The sequence below is a fragment of the Aulonocara sp. 'chitande type north' Nkhata Bay genome, linkage group LG5 (assembly GCF_057382095.1).
Source record: "Aulonocara sp. 'chitande type north' Nkhata Bay isolate Kocher_YH1m ecotype deep benthic linkage group LG5, A_spYH_male_GT1.1, whole genome shotgun sequence".
NCBI lineage: Eukaryota > Metazoa > Chordata > Actinopteri > Cichliformes > Cichlidae > Aulonocara > Aulonocara sp. 'chitande type north' Nkhata Bay.
Window position 1 is genome coordinate 14,308,211 of NC_141348.1, and position 21,706 is coordinate 14,329,916.

The following is a 21,706-nucleotide window of genomic DNA, read 5'->3' on the forward strand; positions in this document are numbered from 1 at the left end:
GATTTTTTGTATGTTATATACATACAAAAATAATGTATGTAGCAGTGCATGATTTGTTAAAATTTGTTAGTGGTAAGTGAAAATGTTGTAGAAGTGATCACTTCAAAATGTAAATACTTGCAGAGATATATAGAAATAAAGCGTTGCATATTGATATTTATGTTTCCTACCTTGTTTCCTAATTGCATTCTTTATAATTATGGTGAAAAATAATTAACATAATTAGTGTCCGTACATAGATGAATATCATTAATTATTAATGATAACACATAATTAAGTTAAACTGAGGAAATTTGTTATTTGAGAAGTGTGTGTCAAACTGGTAGCCCTTCACATTAATCGGTACCCAAGAAGTAGCTCTCACTTTCAAAAAGGTTGGTGACCCCTGCTATATAGCATATATAGCCATATAGCTATATATGCTATATGGCATATATCGCATATAGCTTTAAATGTTCTAAAGCATATAGCTAAATATGCTATATAGCATGTAGCTACATAGCTATATAGCTATATGGTGAATATACCACAGGCACTCAGGCTTGCTGGCATGCAGTTAGTGTGTGCCATAAAATATAGCTATATTATAGCACACACTAACTGTATTACATATTTAATTATAGGTAAGACTAAAGTTAAATATTTCTTATATTATATATGCACCGGAATGTTAATAATTAATATAACAATTTAAAACCCTAAAAAGTCATCTTAACTAAAAAATAAATAAAAGCACATGAAGTATTGTAGACTACACTTCTTAAGTTAATCTTTTTTTTAATCACTGTAGTCTTCTACATCTGAAGTCCAAAACACTAGGAGGTGACTCATTTGATTGCAAATAAAAGTCTGATTTTATTAAAACTCCACTCTTTGTCTCACACTTTTGTACTTTTCTGATGCTTTTATTCAGTCTTACTGAATACAACATAATGTTCTTTCTGCACACTGTGGTCCTCATTAGAGTTAAGAAGGATAATTAAAGAGAAAACCCTTTAGGGCAAGCCTACATTGTTACTTTCTGTCAGTGCCTAGGAACATGTGGTTTCCTTCAGTTACAGTGGGGCAAAAAAGTATTTAGTCAGCCACCGATTGTGCAAGTTCCCCCACCTAAAATGATGACAGAGGTCAGTAATTTGCACCAGAGGTACACTTCAACTGTGAGAGACAGAATGTGAAAAAAAAATCCATGAATCCACATGGTAGGATTTGTAAAGAATTTATTCGTAAATTAGGGTGGAAAATAAGTATTTGGTCAATAACAAAAATACAACTCAATACTTTGTAACATAACCTTTGTTGGCAATAACAGAGGTCAAACGTTTACTATAGGTCTTTACCAGGTTTGCACACACAGTAGCTGGTATTTTGGCCCATTCCTCCATGCAGATCTTCTCGAGAGCAGTGATGTTTTGGGGCTGTCGCCGAGCAACACGGACTTTCAACTCCTGCCACAGATTTTCTATGGGGTCGAGGTCTGGAGACTGGCTAGGCCACTCCAGGACTTTCAAATGCTTCTTACGGAGCCACTCCTTTGTTGCCCGGGCGGTGTGTTTTGGATCATTGTCATGTTGGAAGACCCAGCCTCGTTTCATCTTCAAAGTTCTCACTGATGGAAGGAGGTTTTGGCTCAAAATCTCACGATACATGGCCCCATTCATTCTGTCCTTAACACGGATCAGTCCTCCTGTCCCCTTGGCAGAAAAACAGCCCCATAGCATGATGTTTCCACCCCCATGCTTCACAGTAGGTATGGTGTTCTTGGGATGCAACTCAGTATTCTTCTTCCTCCAAACACGACGAGTTGAGTTTATACCAAAAAGTTCTACTTTGGTTTCATCTGACCACATGACATTCTCCCAATCCTCTGCTGTATCATCCATGTGCTCTCTGACAAACTTCAGACGGGCCTGGACATGCACTGGCTTCAGCAGCGGAACACGTCTGGCACTGCGGGATTTGATTTCCTGCCGTTGTAGTGTGTTACTGATGGTGACCTTTGTTACTTTGGTCCCAGCTCTCTGCAGGTCATTCACCAGGTCCCCCCGTGTGGTTCTGGGATCTTTGCTCACCGTTCTCATGATCATTTTGACCCCACGGGATGAGATCTTGCGTGGAGCCCCAGATCGAGGGAGATTATCAGTGGTCTTGTATGTCTTCCATTTTCTGATGATTGCTCCCACAGTTGATTTTTTCACACCAAGCTGCTTGCCTATTGTAGATTCACTCTTCCCAGTCTGGTGCAGGTCTACAATACTTTTCCTGGTGTCCTTCGAAAACTCTTTTGTCTTGGCCATGGCGGAGTTTGGAGTCTGACTGTTTGAGGCTGTGGACAGGTGTCTTTTATACAGATGATGAGTTCAAACAGGTGCCATTCATACAGGTAACGAGTGGGGGACAGAAAAGCTTCTTACAGAAGACGTTACAGGTCTGTGAGAGCCAGAGACTTTCCTTGTTTGAGGTGACCAAATACGTATTTTCCACCCTAATTTACGAATAAATTCTTTACAAATCCTACCATGTGAATTCATGGATTTTTTTTTCACATTCTGATTCTCACAGTTGAAGTGTACCTCTGGTGCAAATTACTGACCTCTGTCATCATTTTAAGTGGGGGAACTTGCACAATCGGTGGCTGACTAAATACTTTTTTGCCCCACTGTATGCAGTTCCGTTAATGTCCAGTTTCAAAACACCAAGATGGCGATGGTGAAACCGGTTAGTTTGAGACATCTAAAAAGTACTTCACTGACTACATCTTTAATATACACTCAATTGTGACAAGTATATACACTCACCAGCCACTTTGTTGAACATAAATATATGTAGAAATGCTTCTTAATGAAACCATCCAATCAGTCACTCACATAGCAACAGCTCATTTAGGCTTGTAGAAATGGTGAAGACAGCCTGCTGAAGTTCAAATCAAATCAAATCAAATCACTTTTTATTGTCACATCACATGTGCAGGCACACTGGCACAGCACATGCGAGTGAAATTCTTGTGTGCGAGCCCCACAAGCAACAGAGATGTGCAAACACAACAACACAAACGAGCAAAATACAAGAATGGCCAACCTGAAACTAATAAATATATGTACAATATATAATAGTGTATGCATTTCTGGATGTGTATACTAAATATTTTCCTACGTGTGTGTGTGTGTGTGTGTGTGTGTGTGTGTGTGTGTATACACATTTTTACAAATTAAATAGTAAAAAAATAAAATAATAATAATAATAATAATAATAATAATAATAAAATATATAAAATATACAGAGTTGAATATGTGCAAAACAAGTGGCATTTATATACAGTGTGGAGTGCATAATGTTGAAGTTCCAGTAGTGAAGCTGAGGTGTCTATGACGTGTTCAGCAGTCTGATGGCCTGATGGAAAAAGCTGTCTCTCAGTCTGCTGGTACGGGACCGGATGCTGCAGAACCTCCTTCCTGATGGAAGCAGTCTGAGCAGTTTATGGCTGGGGTGACTGGAGTCCTTGATGATCCTCCCCGCTTTCCTCAGGCACCGCTTCCTGTAGATGTCTTGGAGGGAGGGAAGCTCACCTCCAATTATCCGTTCAGAGCACCGCACTACTCGCTGGAGAGCTTTGCAGTTGTAGGCGGTGCTGTTGCCATACCAGGTGGTGATGCATCCAGTGAGGATGCTCTCAATGGCACAGTGATAGAAGGTCCTGAGGATGCGGGGGCTCATGCCGAATCTTTTCAGTCTCCTGAGAAAGAAGAGGCGCTGCTGCGCCTTCTTCACTGTTTTGTTTGTGTGTACTGACCACGTAAGATCCTCAGCCAGGTGTACGCCAAGGAACCGGAAGCTGCTCACTCTCTCCACAGCAGCGCCGTTGATGGTGATGGGGGTGTGTACTTCTCTGCACCTCTGGAAGTCCACTATCAACTCCTTTGTCTTTGCGACGTTGAGGGTGAGATGGTTGTCTTGACACCAGTGGGTCAGGGCGCTGACCTCCTCCCTGTAAGCCGTCTCATCACCGTTGGTGATAAGACCCACCACTGTAGTGTCGTCCGCAAACTTCACAATGATGTTGGAGCTGTTAGTGGCTGTGCAGTCGTAGGTGTAGAGTGAGTACAGGAGAGGGCTCAAAACACACCCCTGTGGAGCACCAGTGTTCAGTGTGATGGGGGATGAGGTGATGCTGCCCAGTCTGACCACCTGGCGTCTGTCAGACAGGAAGCTAAGGATCCAGCTGCAGAGGGAGCTGCTCAGTCCTAGATCCTGCAGTTTCCTGTCCAGCTTCGAGGGAACGATGGTATTGAATGCTGAGCTGTAATCTACAAACAGCATTCTCACATACGTGTCTCTCTTCTCCAGGTGTGACAGGGCAGTGTGTAGTGTCAGGGCTATGGCATCATCAGTGGACCTGTTGTGGCGGTATGCAAACTGTAGAGGGTCCAGTGAGTCGGGTAGTGCAGAGCAGATGAAGTCCCTGACCAGCTTCTCGAAGCATTTGCTTACGATGGGGGTCAGGGCTACAGGTCGCCAGTCGTTCAATGAGGAGATGGTGGAGGATTTGGGTACAGGGACGATGGTGGCCATTTTGAAGCAGGCTGGGACTACAGACAGAGAGAGGGAAAGGTTGAAGATGTGCGTGAACACTCCAGCCAGCTGAGCCGCGCATGACTTGAGGACGCGGCCGGGAATCCCGTCCGGACCAGTAGCTTTGCGTGCGTTCACCTTCCTGAAGCACTTCCGCACATCCTCCTCAGACACAGTGTGCGCACTGACGTCATCCGCGGTGCGCACACTGTCCGGTCTCATGGTGTTCGCTGTGTCGAATCTAGCGTAGAATACGTTTAGATCCTCACACAGAGAGGCCGTGGTCTGCGGTGTGCTGGTTTTCCCTCTAAAGTCTGTGATCGTGTTTAGTCCCTGCCACATACTCCGAGGGTTGTCAAACTGTTGTTCCATCCTGTCCCTGTACTCACGTTTGGCTGCTTTGATCGTCTTCCGGAGTTGGTAATGTGCGTGTTTGTAGTCCGATGTGTTCGCGGAGGCAAAGGCGGTGTTCCGTGCCGCGCGAACATCTCCGTTAATCCAGGGTTTTTGATTTGGGAAGGATTTGACTGTTCTGGATGGGACGACATCTTCCACGCATTTCCTGATAAATCCACAGACTGAGTCTGTGTATTCATCAATGTCTCTGGCGGCCACGTGAAACATTTCCCAGTCCGCATGATCAAAACAGTCCCGCAGCGCAGACTCCGATTGGTCCGTCCAACAGTGCACCGCCCTCCGGGTTGGAGCTTCCTGTTTCAGCTTCTGCCTGTAGGCGGGCAGGAGCAGGATGGAGCAGTGATCTGATTGGCCGAATGGGGCGCGGGGGAGGGCTTTGTACGCATCCCGGAAAGAGGTGTAACAGTGGTCGAGTTGCCGGTTTCCACGTGTGTTGAAAAGGATGTGTTGATGGAGTTTTGGTGAGACTTTCTTCAGGTTTCCCTTATTAAAGTCTCCGGCTGTGATAAACGCTGCCTCTGGGTGTGCGGTTTCCTCGCTGCTGATCGCGCTGTACAGTTCCCTGAGTGCACGGTCAGTGTCGGCTTGTGGGGGAATGTAAACAGCCGTAATAATCACTGCTGTAAATTCCCTTGGTAGCCAGAATGGCCGGCACTTAATCATCAGGTACTCCAGGTCCGGTGAGCAGAAGGATTTGACCGGGTGCACGTTCGCATAATCACACCAGCTGTTGTTGATCATGAAACACACACCACCGCCTCTGCTTTTCCCAGTAAGATCCTGTGACCTGTCCGCGCGGTGCACAGAGAACCCCGGCAGTTGTATTGCGGAGTCCGGTACTTTGTCCGATAGCCAGGTTTCTGTGAGGCAGATCACGCAGCAGTCCCGCATCTCTCGCTGGAATGAGATCCGTGCCCGAAGCTCGCACAGCTTGTTCTCCAGAGACTGCATATTAGCCAGTAATAAACTGGGTAACGGTGGTCTGTAAGTGCGCCGTCTCAGTCGAACCAGAACGCCAGATCTTCTCCCTCTGCGTCGGCGTTTGCGGCCTCCAGGGCCAGAGAACAAAGGCGTCTCAGGTGAGATGAATGGGGGGTCTGCAAACGGAGCGTCCGTGTTGCAAAACTTGAACTCCGGAAAGTTATAAGAAAGACCGTCTTTTATGTCCAGTAAGGTTTGTCGGTCGTACACAAGGAGACAAGTGCTGCTCGTGAAAAAATAAAGGAAAAGTAAAATTAAACACAGAAGAAAGCCGTTGCTTGGGGGAGCTCGCGACGAGGCTGCCATACTCGGCGCCATCTTGATCACAGAGCATCAGAGTGGAAAACAAGGTGATTTAAGCGCTTTGTTATACATGCGAATATTGTGGTTATGCAAAAATTCTGCTCCTCGCATACATGGTGTTGAATAATCAGACCCCATCTTATCTTAATGACCTTATAGTACTACATCACCCCCACTAGACCACTTTGCTCTCAGACTGCAGGCTTACTTGTGGTTCCTAGAGTATTTAAACCAGCTTTAGTTTGGATTCTGGAGACAGAAAACTATCTCTACTTGTAAGATTTGGCTTAAAACTTTCCTTTTTGATAAAGCATATAGTTAGGGCTGAATCAGGTGATACTGAATCCCCCCTTAGTTACTCTGCAATAGGTATTGGCTGCTGGGGGATTCCCATGATGTGTCCCATGAGTGTTTTATCTTCAGTCACCTTTTTAGCTCACTATGTGTTGATATACCTGTCTGCATTTAATTGTTAGTTATAATTAATCTCTGGCTTTCTTCCACAATGTGTCTTTGTCCTGTCTTCCTTCCCTAACCCCAGCCAGTTGTTGCAGATGGTCGCCCCTCCCTGAGCCTGGTTCTGCTGGAGGTTTCTTCCTGTTTAAAGGGAGTTTTCCCTTCTCACTGTTGCCAAATCACTTGCTCATAGGGGATTTTTGGGGTTTTCTCTGTTTCTTTGTGTTATCATAGGGTCTTTACAATATAAAACGCCTTGCAACTGTTCTTGACGCTATATAAATAAAATTGAATTGAATTGAATTGAACTTAGCATAGTTGCTGGTACCAGACAGGATGGTCTGAGTGCTTCAGAAGCTGCTGATTTTTTCCAACACATCCATCAGACAATGGTCCAAAAAAGAGAAAATGTGAGTGAGAGGCAGTTCTCTTGAAAACAATGCTCCTCTGAAGTTAGATGAGAATGGCCAGACTGCTTGAAACTGATATGAAGGCATTGATACCTAACAAATAACCATGTGTTACAACCAAGTTATTCAGAAGAGCATTTCTGAACACAGGACACATTGAGCCTTAAAGCAGATGGGCTGCAGAAGCAACATAGCAAACTGGGTGTCACTGCTGTCAGTTAAGAGCATGAAACTTAGACCACTAAACATTTGAATAGTAGAGGATTAGAAACTTTTCCCTGGTCTGATGAGTCTCAGTTTCTGTTGTAATATTTGGTATCAAAAACATGAAGTATGGATCCACCCTGCATCTGAATAGTTCAGGCTGCTGATGGTGATGTAAGAATGTGGGGGATATTTTCTTAGTCCACGTTAACATTTTAAGCAGAGGTAGCAAAAGTATGGACATTCTGTGCTTAAGTAGAAGAACAGACACTAGTGTTTTGAAAAATACTCCAGTAAAAGTCGAAGTACCGATTCGACTTCTTTACTCGAGTAAAAGTGAAAAACTGCAGACTCTTAAATGTACTTTAGGCAAGAAAGTAAATGTAGCTCCTAGAAGAACATTTGTACCACCCATTTTTGTGCAAAGCTAAGTGAACCGTTTGCTATAGAAATAATAAAATAATACAGGAAGATAGGAATACAAAATCTTATTTCAGTTCATTTTAATTATAATAAAGGTACGCAGCTTGAATCAGTTAAGTAGAACATGAGCAGAGAAAAAAAAGGGAAAATGAAAATAGCTCTATTTTCTGTTGCCTACATCGTGGAGGGTGACTTTGGCTCTAAACACGAAAATATGTACAGTCGGGTGGAGCAGGTGGAGGAACCCTAAAATTGGTTGTAATGGCTCAGTGTGGGGGAAAGAATCATAACTCACAATAATTTCTATTGAGAGCTCTGGTAGATTTTCATAATGTACAGGCTGTGATCAGCTAACCTGCTGCTCTTTGTGGATGTACATAACTAAATTCAACGAGATGTCCTGGCTTATTTCTATCCTCTACACTGACAGCACACTGTTTATGCTTTAGTTTTCTTTTTTTCTAGATGTTATAAATGTTGTATGACAGTGGAATTCAGTGAATGAAACTAATAATCATCAGCTTAACTTCAAATTCATCTCTGTTACCCTTGATGTAACCTTACCACTGTCCACCAGTCACAGACTGTGCTTTAAATCCACCACAGCACAGCAAACTAACCTGTTTACCCTGCACTAACCCACACTAACCTTTAAATAACAAAGTTACTCTACCTCAGTTTGTTTTGCAGCATGCTTCATGTCATGAAAACAAAACGTGATTAATATGTACAGACACAATATCTGAAAACTTAAATTTACAGTGTATCAAACACCACTGAGCAGTTCTTACCTTTAAATCTCTCTTCTTCCTCTTCTGTCCCGTCTTTCTTATCTTTCTACATCTCTGAGTGAAATTAGCTCTCTTTCTCTTCTCTCCCTGTGAAAGACAGCAGCTGGACCTTCAGGAAGCAACACACTGTGAGACAAACTGCACAAATAGTTTGAGCAGATAGAAATGTTACATTTCAAATTGCCTGTCACTTAAAAATTGTTACTCCCTTTATACTCGCACGTCTTCTCTGAGGCTAGCTAGATGCTGAAGCACCACAACCACAACTTATGGACACCTGCAGTCGTTCTGGTGTTCTGTCAAATAACAACACCAACCGCAATAATAATAATAAGAAGAAGAAGAAGAATAACAATAATAACAAATAAAGAAAAGATCCACTTTAACCCCTGACTGTGGCACACGGTTTTGCCTCTTTCATCTCTTTTTATGCCACATTTCCTGGTGATTGTCACAAGTACAGGGCCATCTTTCATGTGTTACTGAAAGGAAGATTCAGATCATGGATGTCTTGATTCATTCATTATTTAATTACCTGGATGATTAAGGAACTGACCTCACAGCCGCTTGCTCATTCAGTGGGCTACTTTCAGTCATTGTGCAAATGTACTGTTTATAAGGTTGGGGAAACCTGCAGTCAGCTGAGACTGGCGAAGTCACATGGATGAGTGATGAAACGTTTCTCCCACTGAAAACGTTAGGTTGAGATGAACAGAATCAACCTTTCGGGATTGTGGATGTGTAGCTGACAATTCTACAACAACTATGTGACGCTGTCATGTTAATATGGATTCTAGATTTTTCACTTACGACAGCAATTTAATTAAACTGCAACCCCAATCTGCTGTTGCTGATTACTGAAGAAAACTGTCCAGTCTATCACCTCATTAGTATCTTATAAGACAAGAGATACACACTGAAAAGAAAATTCTGTCAAAGCAGGTGAAGAGGCAGAATAGCCGAGACTTCCATTACCAGTTATACAGACAAGCTAAATGTGCGCGCTCCTGCTTGCTATTGTGCTCCAGTGTTATCACAGTGTACACCCCTGAGCACAAATTAGGGACACAGATGTCCAAAAGAGTGGGTTTATCATTAATTTAACTATGTACTGAAGAAGTACAATGCATGACCCAAGGAATAGGACTCTCACAAAGCTTGCTATAATTGAGCTTTGCTTCCTGCTGCTCGTACCAGACAATTGTCCCACCGGAGGCTATTCTCGATGACTCATTCCTGTACTGATGGTCACACAAAGCACGTCTTAGCCATGTAAGTTAACAAAAATACTGGTGAGATGAAGATAGCTTGTTGTTTAATACAAGGAATATGAATGTTGTGCAACTTGAAATTCAGCTCTTACATGTTGGAGATACACAGAGGCAGAGATTTCATGAGAAGATTAGTAATAGCAGTGCATTAGGAGGAAGGACCTCTGCTTTATTTTATGTGGATAAAATACCTCATGAAGATACAATTCTCTTGGATTAATAAAGTATTCTGATTTATAGGAAAATGCTGGGCTTTTCTTGACCTTTGAGATGACTGTATTGAAAAAAGAATCTGGCAATCCCAATAAATAAATATCTGTATTTACTGTAAGTTGATCAGTGCTATACCATGTGACGTTGTATTTCTATAAATGATATGTAGACCTTGATTTTGTATTCTGTAAGAAGGATGTTTCAGAGCTGATCACATGATAAAACACCCAAATGAAATGAAAAGGTTAGCCTTAAGCAAAATTCAAGCCGGTAAAGGTATCGTTGATACGTGAACTCTCTAAATTTCCTCTGCTTGGGGCAAGGTATCATTGCTTCAATGTGATGAGAAGATTGTGATGTATTATGTGAAACTTTTCTCAAAGATTTAATGTAGGCTTTTTTTTATTTTTGCCATAGAAGAATCTCTTTGAGTTCTCTCATTTAACTTTTAGAGAATGTACCACTCAGGTCAGCAGTGGGTTTACCCACTGAGCAAGACATGATGTTAATTACCCATCAAGAAGTTCCCCTCCGACCGTAGTTCAGTGTTCTCGCACTGCAGCGGGTTTCACTTTATTACCTTCATGGTGGTAGTAGGAGAGACTTCTTTTGCCTCCAGAAACCACTAAATTATTGAAAACAGGTATTCAGTGAGATACTAGGAATATGACTTTCAGTCCACCAACACAGGCTGGTCTAATAGCTGATGCAGATTTTCTGCAAACATCTTGCCACTTTTCCCCCTAGACTGGTCCCACATTGCTCAGATGCAGGGACAGGAAGACTTTCTGTGTCTCTGCATATATGAACACATCCCAATGTTTCCCTCTTCAGTATTCCTCAAGATAATCTCCTTTGGACAGCTCTAATGCCTTTTTGAATATTGAATGAATGGACTAATGGAGAGGAGAAGTCACTAATCAAGATCAGATTCAATAATCATTCTGTTTGGGTCGATGAATTATTCAACTAATATGCATTTTAACTTAAACACTTGGTGACTTTGCCAACACTACAGTAGCCGACATTTTTATAGGAATAGTAAGAATAGGTAAACACAACTGTCACTCAGAAAGTCACCTAATCACCAAATGTTCAAGCATTCATTGGTCTTATGTCATTTGTATTTTTCTCTTGAAAAATCCTAGGGTCATTAGGTTTGTCTTTGCTAAATGATCAGCGTGGTGTGTCAGTCAGACTACTATTTCAAAGATGATTCATCAGGAATAAATTACCTGAAAAAAGCCGACAGGTTAATATTTATCAGCTTTTATGTGAGCAGGAATACTGGGAATAGGATATGAGATACACCTATATCTGAGATTTTCAGATATCAGTATCTCACAGTCAACAAAACCAATGGTGTAAATACATAAATGTATGTAAGTGCAGAAAACACCTGTCAATCATTTATTGCAACACTACCTCACCCATCGTGCCTCCGAGGCCACAGCAGAAGCTGTCGTAGCTGTGGACACGTTCCATTTGGCAGCACTCAGTTATACGTGCTGGTCAATGCTTAACACTGCGTGTGCTTGATGTTTAGGGGGATGTATTTGCTGGTATGATTATGATGGGGATAACTAATGTACTCGCAAAATAATTCACTTGCGTTTAGCTAGCTGATTGTGACCCACTTTGACCATATAAAACATGGTGATTACTTCCTCCATCATGAGATCAAATAAGCTACAGCAGCACCCAGCACACTCTTCTGGCATCAGCACTACTGGCTGAAAAGTTTAATTTTCCTCAACTTTTTAATTCAGGCAATTAATGCAAATTAAGCAAGAGACACAAAATTTATTGCTGGAACCCAGCTGATCAAAAGTAATCCCAGCCCGCATTTGTCAAACATCTTTAAAGAACAGCACACAGCTCAGTGATTTAAAATGCTGTCCAGGCTCCTTAGACCTGTGAATGGACTTTAAGCGCTCATTTCTTTAGCTTCCCTTTTATACTTTATTACATTCTAAGGACAACTTAGTGTCATGGTCGGACGGTCCTTCCCGGAGCGACCTGTCTGTGTGTGTATGTGTGTGCTTCTCTCTCTCTCCTCCTCCACCCAGTGGCTGACACACCTGCACCTAATTTGCCATCCAGCTGTCACTGATCATCCTCGTTGTGGACTGAGGTACTTAACTATGTGTCTGGATGGCAGTCGACGCTGGATTGTACTGGAGGCTCGGTAGTAAAGAGTGTTTTCTTACTTTTAACATAGCCTTAGCCGGCTACCCTTCTCACCTGTAGCTGTCGTCACTTGTTTATAGGAGGAAGTGATACGGAGCAGAAGGTTGGAGAGAAGGAGTCCGCTGGATTAAGCCCTTGGAGGAGAAACACACTCAGATAATCACTTGGGAGACTCACCTGCACACCACTGGGAATTTGGAGATGATCACCGTTGGATTTTTGTACTTCGCTTTGTGACTGTTTTGAGCACTGTAAATAAACGCACTGTTTGCTTCGCATCCAGAGCTCCGCGACTGAGTCTGTATTTCCCCCATTACCCGTGACAGAACAATCCAGCCAGCTATGGACTCAGCGGACTCAACCCCCGTCCAGCGCGAGCTCGCGCTTCAAGCTGAACGGTTGGAGCGGCATGAACAGATGCTGCAGCATGTTGCCAAGGAGCAGTCCGCGCTACTACAGGTGGTATCTGAACTGAAAGGTATGTTGCTTGCTACACCTAGGGCACCCATTCAACCACCAGAGCCCAGTACACCACCACAACCACCAGTGGAGCTTCTAAATATAGCGGCGGCCTGTCCCCTTCCCCCATCTCCGCCTCCGCCTCAGCGAGATCACACGTTCCCTATACCTGAAAAATTCAGTGGAGAGTTGGACAAGAGCCGGGGGTTTTTGGCTCAATGCTCTCTGATTTTTAGGCAGCAGACTCGAGCTTATGCCTCTGATATCGCCAAGATCACCCTCATGGTGGAGCTCATGACTGGACGAGCGCTACTCTGGGCTCAAGCAGTCCTGAGCGCCCAATCCTCCATCTCATATAGTGATTTTTTGAGCAAATTTCGGTGTGTGTTTGACAAAGGCTCTAACCCTGACAGTGCTGCTCATCGCATGTTTACTTTAAAGCAGGGCCGGCGAAGCGTGGCAGACTTCTCCGTGGACTTTTGGATCCTGGCCGAGGAGACGGGTTGGGAGGAAAAGGCGCTCCGAGGAGCATTCCTAAACAGCTTAAACGAGAATGTCAAACGTGAGTTGGCCACTAAAGAGCTTCCTAAATCGTTAAGTGCCCTGGTTAACATGTGTATCAGTCTAGACGACCATATGCGGGAGTTTGGCAGGCGGACTGGAGATGGGCGACGGTCAGTAGGGGTCGTAGGAGTTTCGACTGGACTCCCCTCTCTCGAGTGGAGAGAGGAGGGAACGGACTCACCTGCTGACGAGGAGCAACCCATGCAGCTCGGACGGACTAAATTCACCCGGAGCAGAAGACAACTGGTGGGTGAGTGTTTTATGTGCGGGAAGAAGGGGCATTTCGCGGACTCCTGTCCCTCACGGCTAAAAGACTCAGCCCGTCAGTAAAGGTGGGGATACTGACGGGTGCGCCGGTGAATACATTCCTCCACCTCAGCTGCCCTGCTAAATTATGGTTTCTTTCCCGCACCCATTCTTGTGATGCACTAATAGACTCAGGAGCTGAACAAAGTTTTTTGGATGAGGCTTTGGCCCACAAGATGGGTTTGCCTGTTGTTCCTCTCCCGGAAACACTCCAGGTGTCAGCGCTTAATGGCAGGCCTTTAGCCGCTGTCACTCACCGCACTCAAGAAATCACACTCACTCTCTCCAGCAACCACACTGAACAGATGTTCCTGTTTCTCTTCAAGGCACCTGACACACCCTTAGTTTTGGGATTCCCCTGGCTCCAGCGACACAATCCACAGATTGATTGGGCCAAGGGATGTATCGTAGGGTGGAGCACCCGTTGCCATGAGCAGTGTTTACGCTCTGCTGTGCCGGGTTGCATGTCAGACGATCTTGCGGGGCCGCCCTCTCGCCTCGACTTGTCAACCGTGCCAGCCGAATATCATGATCTAGGTCGAGTCTTTAGCAAAGACGGGGCCCAATCGCTGCCCCCCCATCGTCCGTACGACTGCGGGATTGATTTGCTCTCAGGCGCCCCCTTGCCCACTAGCCGACTCTACAGTATCTCGAAACCTGAGCGCGAGTCTATGGAGCGCTACATCACAGACTCCCTGGCAGCAGGCATCATCCGTCCCTCCACCTCTCCCTTGGGTGCAGGCTTCTTTTTTGTTAAAAAGAAAGATGCGTCCCTACGCCCCTGCATTGACTATCGGGGACTGAACAAGATCACTATCAAAAACAAATATCCTCTACCTCTGCTCACCTCAGCTTTTGAACTCCTTCAAGGAGCCACCCATTTCACCAAACTTGATCTCCGCAATGCTTATCACCTGGTCCGCATCCGCGAGGGGGACGAGTGGAAGACGGCCTTCAACACCCATCTGGGCCACTTCGAGTACCTGGTAATGCCGTTCGGACTCACTAACGCCCCTGCCATTTTCCAAGCCCTGGTAAATGACGTCCTACGAGATTTTTTAAACCACTTCGTGTTCGTCTACCTTGATGACATTCTGATTTTCTCCAGGTCCGGAGCTGAGCATGTTAAGCATGTGAGACTGGTGTTGCACCGCCTGCTGGAGAATCGGCTGTTTTGTAAAGCGGAGAAATGTGAGTTTCATGCCTCAACTGTCTCTTTTCTGGGTTTCATCATTGAACAGGGCCGGTTGCGAGCAGACCCGGCTAAGGTCAAAGCTGTGTTGGAGTGGCCTGTGCCCGGCACTCGGAAGAAGTTGCAAAGTTTTCTGGGATTCAGCAACTTCTACAGACGCTTCATCCGGGACTTCGGTAAGGTGGCATTGCCTCTTACCCAACTCACGTTGCCCAAACAGCCGTACCAGTGGTCTCCAGCGGCTCAGCAAGCATTCGACCGTCTCAAGAGCTTGTTTGCCTCGGCCCCCATCCTGGCCCAGGCTGACCTCGCCCTGCCGTTTGTGGTGGAGGTGGACGCTTCTGATTCTGGAGTTGGGGCGGTTCTCTCTCAGCGCAAGGCAGGTAAATTACACCCCTGTGCCTTTTTCTCCCGTCGGCTCACTCAGGCTGAAAGGAATTATGACGTGGGCGACCGGGAGCTTCTTGCCATCAAGTTGGCGCTGGAGGAGTGGCGGCACTGGTTGGAGGGGAGCGAACATCCTGTTATCGTGTGGACAGACCACAAGAACCTCGCCTACCTCCAAGCGGCTAAGCGCCTGAATGCCCGACAGGCCAGGTGGGCACTGTTTTTTGCACGGTTTAACCTAACCATCACCTACAGGCCCGGGTCCCGGAATACGAAGCCAGACGCCTTGTCGCGCCAGTTCGCGCCAGACACGGACCCTGAGGAGAAGGAGAAACCCATTCTGCCAGCCTCATGCATCGTGGGGACCCTCACCTGGGAGATAGAAAGGGTGGTCCAAGATGCTCAGCGACAAGAACCCGACCCCGGCACCGGTCCAGCAGGTAGATTGTACGTTCCCTCAGCGGTCAGGGGTAAAGTCATCCACTGGGCACACACCGCACGGTTTACCTGCCATCCGGGCAGGAACCGAACTGTCACCTTCTTACAAAGGCTGTTTTGGTGGCCCTCTCTCTCTCAGGACGTCCGGGAGTATGTGGCCGCATGTCCTGTGTGCGCCCGAAATAAGACGTCCAACTCCCCTCCATCGGGACTCCTCAGACCACTGCCTGTCCCCAGCCGGCCGTGGTCGCACGTCGCTCTGGACTTCATCACTGGCCTCCCTCCGTCCTCTGGTAAAACTGTTATACTCACCATCGTTGACCGTTTTTCTAAGGCTGCCCATTTTGTTGCCCTTACCAAACTTCCCACCACTCTAGAGACTGCCCAGCTCTTGACCCAACATGTTTTCTGCCTTCACGGCATTCCTCTGGACATTGTTTCTGACCGTGGGCCCCAGTTCACCTCGCGGGTATGGAAGATGTTTTGTACCGAGCTGGGGGTCCAGGTCAGCCTGTCCTCTGGGTTCCACCCGCAGACTAATGGGCAGACTGAGCGAGCGAACCAGGAGCTGGAGGCCATGCTGCGCTGCGTCGTTTCCTCCAACCAGTCGTCATGGAGTGAGCAGTTGGCGTGGGCCGAATACGCCCATAACTCTAGCACGTCGGCCGCTACGGGTGTCTCTCCCTTCGAGGCGTCCCTGGGGTATCAACCCCCGCTCCTCTGCATCACGGAGGGAGAGGTGGCCGTGCCTTCCGTGCAACATCACATGAGGCGCTGTCGACGGATCTGGCGGGCAACTCGAGCGGCACTGCTGCGTACGAGCGCTCAAAACAAGAGACTGGCTGACCGCCGCCGCGTCCCTACACCGGCCTATCGGGTGGGCCAGCAGGTGTGGCTTTCCTCTAAGAACATCACTCTGCGGACTGAGTCCAAGAAGCTGGCTCCCCGGTTCCTTGGACCCTTTTCTGTGCAAGCCATCCTGAATCCAGTGACTGTCGGACTGGCCCTCCCGCGCAACATGAAGGTACACGACGTGTTTCATGTTTCTCAAATTAGGCCGGTCCGGACCAGCCCGTTGTGCCCGCCTCCCGGGCCCCCGCCACCCGCCCTGGATATCGCTGGCGCTCCGGCGTATTCCATTACTCGCATAATGGATGCCAGGCGCCGCGGTAGGGGCTTCCAGTTTTTGGTGGATTGGGCGGGGTACGGTCCGGAAGAGCGTTCCTGGGTGCCGCGGTCTGCGGTTCTCGACCACGCTATGGTGAGAGAGTTCCGCCGTCAGCACCCTGACAAGTTTCGTGGGTCGCCCGGGGGCTCCCGTTAGAGGGGGGGTACTGTCATGGTCGGACGGTCCTTCCCGGAGCGACCTGTCTGTGTGTGTATGTGTGTGCTTCTCTCTCTCTCCTCCTCCACCCAGTGGCTGACACACCTGCACCTAATTTGCCATCCAGCTGTCACTGATCATCCTCGTTGTGGACTGAGGTACTTAACTATGTGTCTGGATGGCAGTCGACGCTGGATTGTACTGGAGGCTCGGTAGTAAAGAGTGTTTTCTTACTTTTAACATAGCCTTAGCCGGCTACCCTTCTCACCTGTAGCTGTCGTCACTTGTTTATAGGAGGAAGTGATACGGAGCAGAAGGTTGGAGAGAAGGAGTCCGCTGGATTAAGCCCTCGGAGGAGAAACACACTCAGATAATCACTTGGGAGACTCACCTGCACACCACTGGGAATTTGGAGATGATCACCGTTGGATTTTTGTACTTCGCTTTGTGACTGTTTTGAGCACTGTAAATAAACGCACTGTTTGCTTCGCATCCAGAGCTCCGCGACTGAGTCTGTATTTCCCCCATTACCCGTGACACTTAGACATCCCACGGTAGATAAAGATCAGTAACAGCAGGAAATTATTAATCCCCTCCCTTCCATTTTCAATCTGGACAAAGCCTGAAGGGAAGATCCAATTTTATTTCCTATTATTGTGCCTTTTAATAAAACAAAGACAAAGTCTGTTGAACAGCTAAGGAAACGTTGCACAGTACATAAGGTGAATGTGACTTAGAGCCAATCTTTAAATATATGAATGCCCACAATAAGTCATTTACTTTTTCATTTACTGTAAAATTGGCTGTGCTGAATCTGCCTAGTTTTGCATTCGTCTAATATGTCACGTTTTAATGAGGTAGGTAGACAAAAGTTGTTTGAAGTGATAGGTGTTCACATTTTTCATACTTGGTTTTTTGTTGTTGTTTTTCATCTTCTTCCACCTACTTCTTTTCTTCATGTCTTTACAAGTTTCCTCAGTTAAAGAACTCCAAACACATCAGCTGTACATCTTGAATTCATACTTTACCTCCTGGGTAAAATAAGTCAAGCTTGGTGTTGTAAAATCAATAGTTTTAACACTGTAGTTCAAGCCTGGCTGCTGGGCCAGGCTCAAGGAGCACATCTTTCTGCTGTCAGTGTAAGAAAAAAACCCATTGGATTCCTTTTTCTCATACAAAAACAAAAAGGGGCGGGGTGGGAGAAGCTGTGTGAATCATTAATAACTTGTATAAAAAATGCAAGTAAGTTTTTCTTCCTGATGGAGAACTGACGTCAACTCAACAACTGCTGTCCAGAGCTCGCAGGTTCCTATTCAGCAGAGCCAGCAATGACTGTTCTGAGACCGAGGCTGTTGATGGATGGCTCTACAGTGTGAGACTGTAGTGCCAAGTCCCTGACTCAATGTGATTGTTGCACAAGCACACAACAAACAGATCAAAAAAGGGGGCAGGAGGAGCAGTGGAACAACAGTGAACGAAAGTCAAGAGACAACTAGCGCAGGCTGTCGGCACACATTGAAACTGTTTCAATAAATGTTTGCAAAGGATGCAAGGAAAAAAAATCTGTGCACACCTTAATGGGCAGGATTTTTCAAATATAAATACAAAAAAGGGTACATCATTACTGGTATGACAAGCAGATCCCACCTGAGATGTTTTCTACACGCCACAGTGGAGGGGGCGCCATAATGGGCTTTGGTTTCTTTTTCCTTCAGTGGAACAACGGAGCTTCCGGAGGTGCAGGGGCGTCTTAGCCGTCATAGCTGCTAGCTATGTCCAGATGTTGCAGAGAGCACCCTCATGACTGAGGTCCCTCGTCTTAACGACTGGGTTTTTCAACAGGACAATGCTACAGTACACAATGCCCGCAGGACAAGGGACTTCTTCCAGGATGATAACATGACTCTTTTGGAACATCCTGTGTATTCCCCTGATCCAGATCCAATTAAGAACCTTTGGGGGTGGATGGCAAGTTTCCATCCATCCCTCGTACAGCCGTCTTCACCACTTGGAGAAATGTTCACACTCACCTCATGGAAATGCTTGCATCAAGCATGCTGCAATGAATGTTTGAAATAATCAACAATAACAGTGGAGCTACTCATTACTGAGTTCATGTTTGGAACTCTGATTTCTGTTTTGGGGGGAGGTTTGCAGGTTTTTTTGGAGGTGTGGTCCTAAACTTTTGATCAGCTGTAAAACAGCTTGTTTCAGTTTAAGAGTTGTTTTCAGTAAATTGCATGCTCAAAAAATGTTTTGTCTCACTCGCATTTCTTCTGGATGCATGTTGAAGCTCTACTTGGAACCTTGTTAAGATCCAAACATGCAAAGTATGATTTTTTTTGGCATTTTTCAAGTGGTCTTAGACTTTTGATCGGAACTGTATGCACACCACTGAGCATGTACAGACTGATATTAATCTTTAATAGGGCTGTCAACATTGAGAACAAACAAAACAACTGCTGTGTAGTGCCCTCCGCTATTTTAGTTTTAAGTGGTAACATGACTGCATCACATGACTAAAATGCGTCATCGTTTTTGAAAGTCTCCATTTTCACTGTCCACACTGCGACGCAAACGCGCCGTCTTCAAATGTATTCGTTTTCAAGAGCGCTTTCAAAACGCTGCGCTTTTCCTTGGCAAAAAAAAACGGAGAGAAAACGATGCGTTTTCAAACGAAAACAAATTGTGGACACAGTGTGGACATAGCCTTTGACGTCCCTCTAGGTCAGGGGTGTCCAACTCCAGGCCTCAAGGGCCAGTGTCCCGCAGGTTTTAGATGTGTCCTTGATCCAACACAGCTTATTTAAATGGATAAATGTCCTCCTCAATATATCTTGAAGTTCTCCAGAGGCCTCGTAATCAACTACGGTAATCGTTTGATTCAGGTGTGATGACACAGGGTGATAGGAGGCCTGGAGTTGGACACCCCTGCTCTAGGTAAACATGTTTCAAATGCTGTTTACATGATAAACGTTACAAGTCTCTCATGAATAAGTTATTTTAGCGCTAATTTTGTCTGGTGTAGTCCTGCTGAAGTGACGACACAGGAATTGCTTTAAAGATTTTTAAGGCTGCTGAATATGTCAGTAAAAGGTTTTTTTTTCTTAGCAGAAGCCCAAGCATATCTTGCTCTTCCTCATCTTCTTTCATTTCTGTTTTTAAATTGCTAAAGAAAATAAATGTAGGCCATCCACACCCAACAGCAGGGACAGGACATTTACCTAATGTAGCCAGCATCATTTATGGTGTACAGTGTATGGTCAGAGAAAATCCTCACCACACAAGAAGTAATAAACTGAGTTGTTGCAATAAGTACTAAGAGTGGGGACAAAGAAATGGGACCAATTACAGTCCAACATGGTGCAAAGTTATTTTATTTTTGCTAGAACTGGAAAATGTGTTCATATCTAAAGCTTGTGATATGTGGGGTGTACAGCGCAATATAAAGGAAAGTGCTATTTGAGTGTTCGATATAAATTTTTATCCTTCTGCAGAAGATAGGATTCTGAGTAGATTGTAAAAAGAAAACAAAAAGGCTGACAATATCCTGGCTGAGCTTCAACGGCTCATGAGGGCAGAATTGCTCACACAAAATAAGCTTGTTTGAATGCAAATTCCGAATGTGCGCACAAGGACCTTTTTCTTTGTCATTTTCATCGTTTCCGGCTGTGCATATAATGAGCGCTTTGCTTCGCTGGTTCCATAGGATTTTTCACTGCACTTTTTTTTTAAATAAAGCAGATGGAAAAGAATCCGTGAGCTCCCAATTTGCCTCTAGCACTTGTGAATCTGCCATCTTCACAAAGAAATGGAAATAATTAGCCTACTAATTTCATAAGTCTCGTTCAGATGGCCAATTCCACAGATTGCATTTCCTCTCTCCAAATATGACACAGCACTGAAGCACCGGTTATTCTTGATCCCTCTGGTAAGCCTGCCGTAGGGCACGTGTGGGATATGGACACAGATCACACACCCTCGGTGCATCACATCAATCAGCGTTGAGGTTTTATTTTTAATAGACTGTGTGTGTTGTCAAGTTTGTATTAATAAATAGGAAAGGAGAAATGAGATGCACTTCAATAGCTTTCAACTAGGGGACCTAATGATAAACTTATCTCAGAGAAAAGGATGAGGCTTGAAATGGTCATACAGCAGCAACTCTATTCACAGATTCTTTTGTGGCCAAGACAAAACAAGAGGGAAGTAGAGACGGACAAAAACAGGAGAGAGGGAAACAGAGGATCATCGCTATCTTGATTTTTCACCACTGTGGATTTTGTGCATTCTGCAGTGCAAAATGTGGCTTTGCAAACACACACACACTAAGCACACGCACACACTCACACTTTGACAACATAAGCTGGGCTCGCGCTCTCCATCTATATCAAAGGCCCCACCATGCGGGGATTGACTTTTGTTCTTGGCAGCATGAAAATAGGGAAAACTTTATGATGTCTGTTTCCCTCTGGTTTTATTTGGCTCCAGCTCTGTTGTGGGGAGAGTGTGCTTGTTGTGTGTGTCGCCTGTTTCCAGCCCAGGGAGTTGCTACTGTATGCTGGTGAGACACTTGTTTGGTTTATTCGGGAGACTGACAGATGTCTCGGTTGGCTGTTTCTTCAGCTCATTTAATTGAAAATGCAGTCATTTGCTCCAGCCAAATGTTTATGGGAAGAACAAGTGAAGGAAGAAGAGAAGGGGAAAAATATTTTTGGTCTGTTGTAGCAGGTCTGTTGTCAGTTTTTACAATTTTATGTGGCATCTTTGTGAGGATCGGCTGGAGGTGGGAGCTGTTTGGTCAGTCG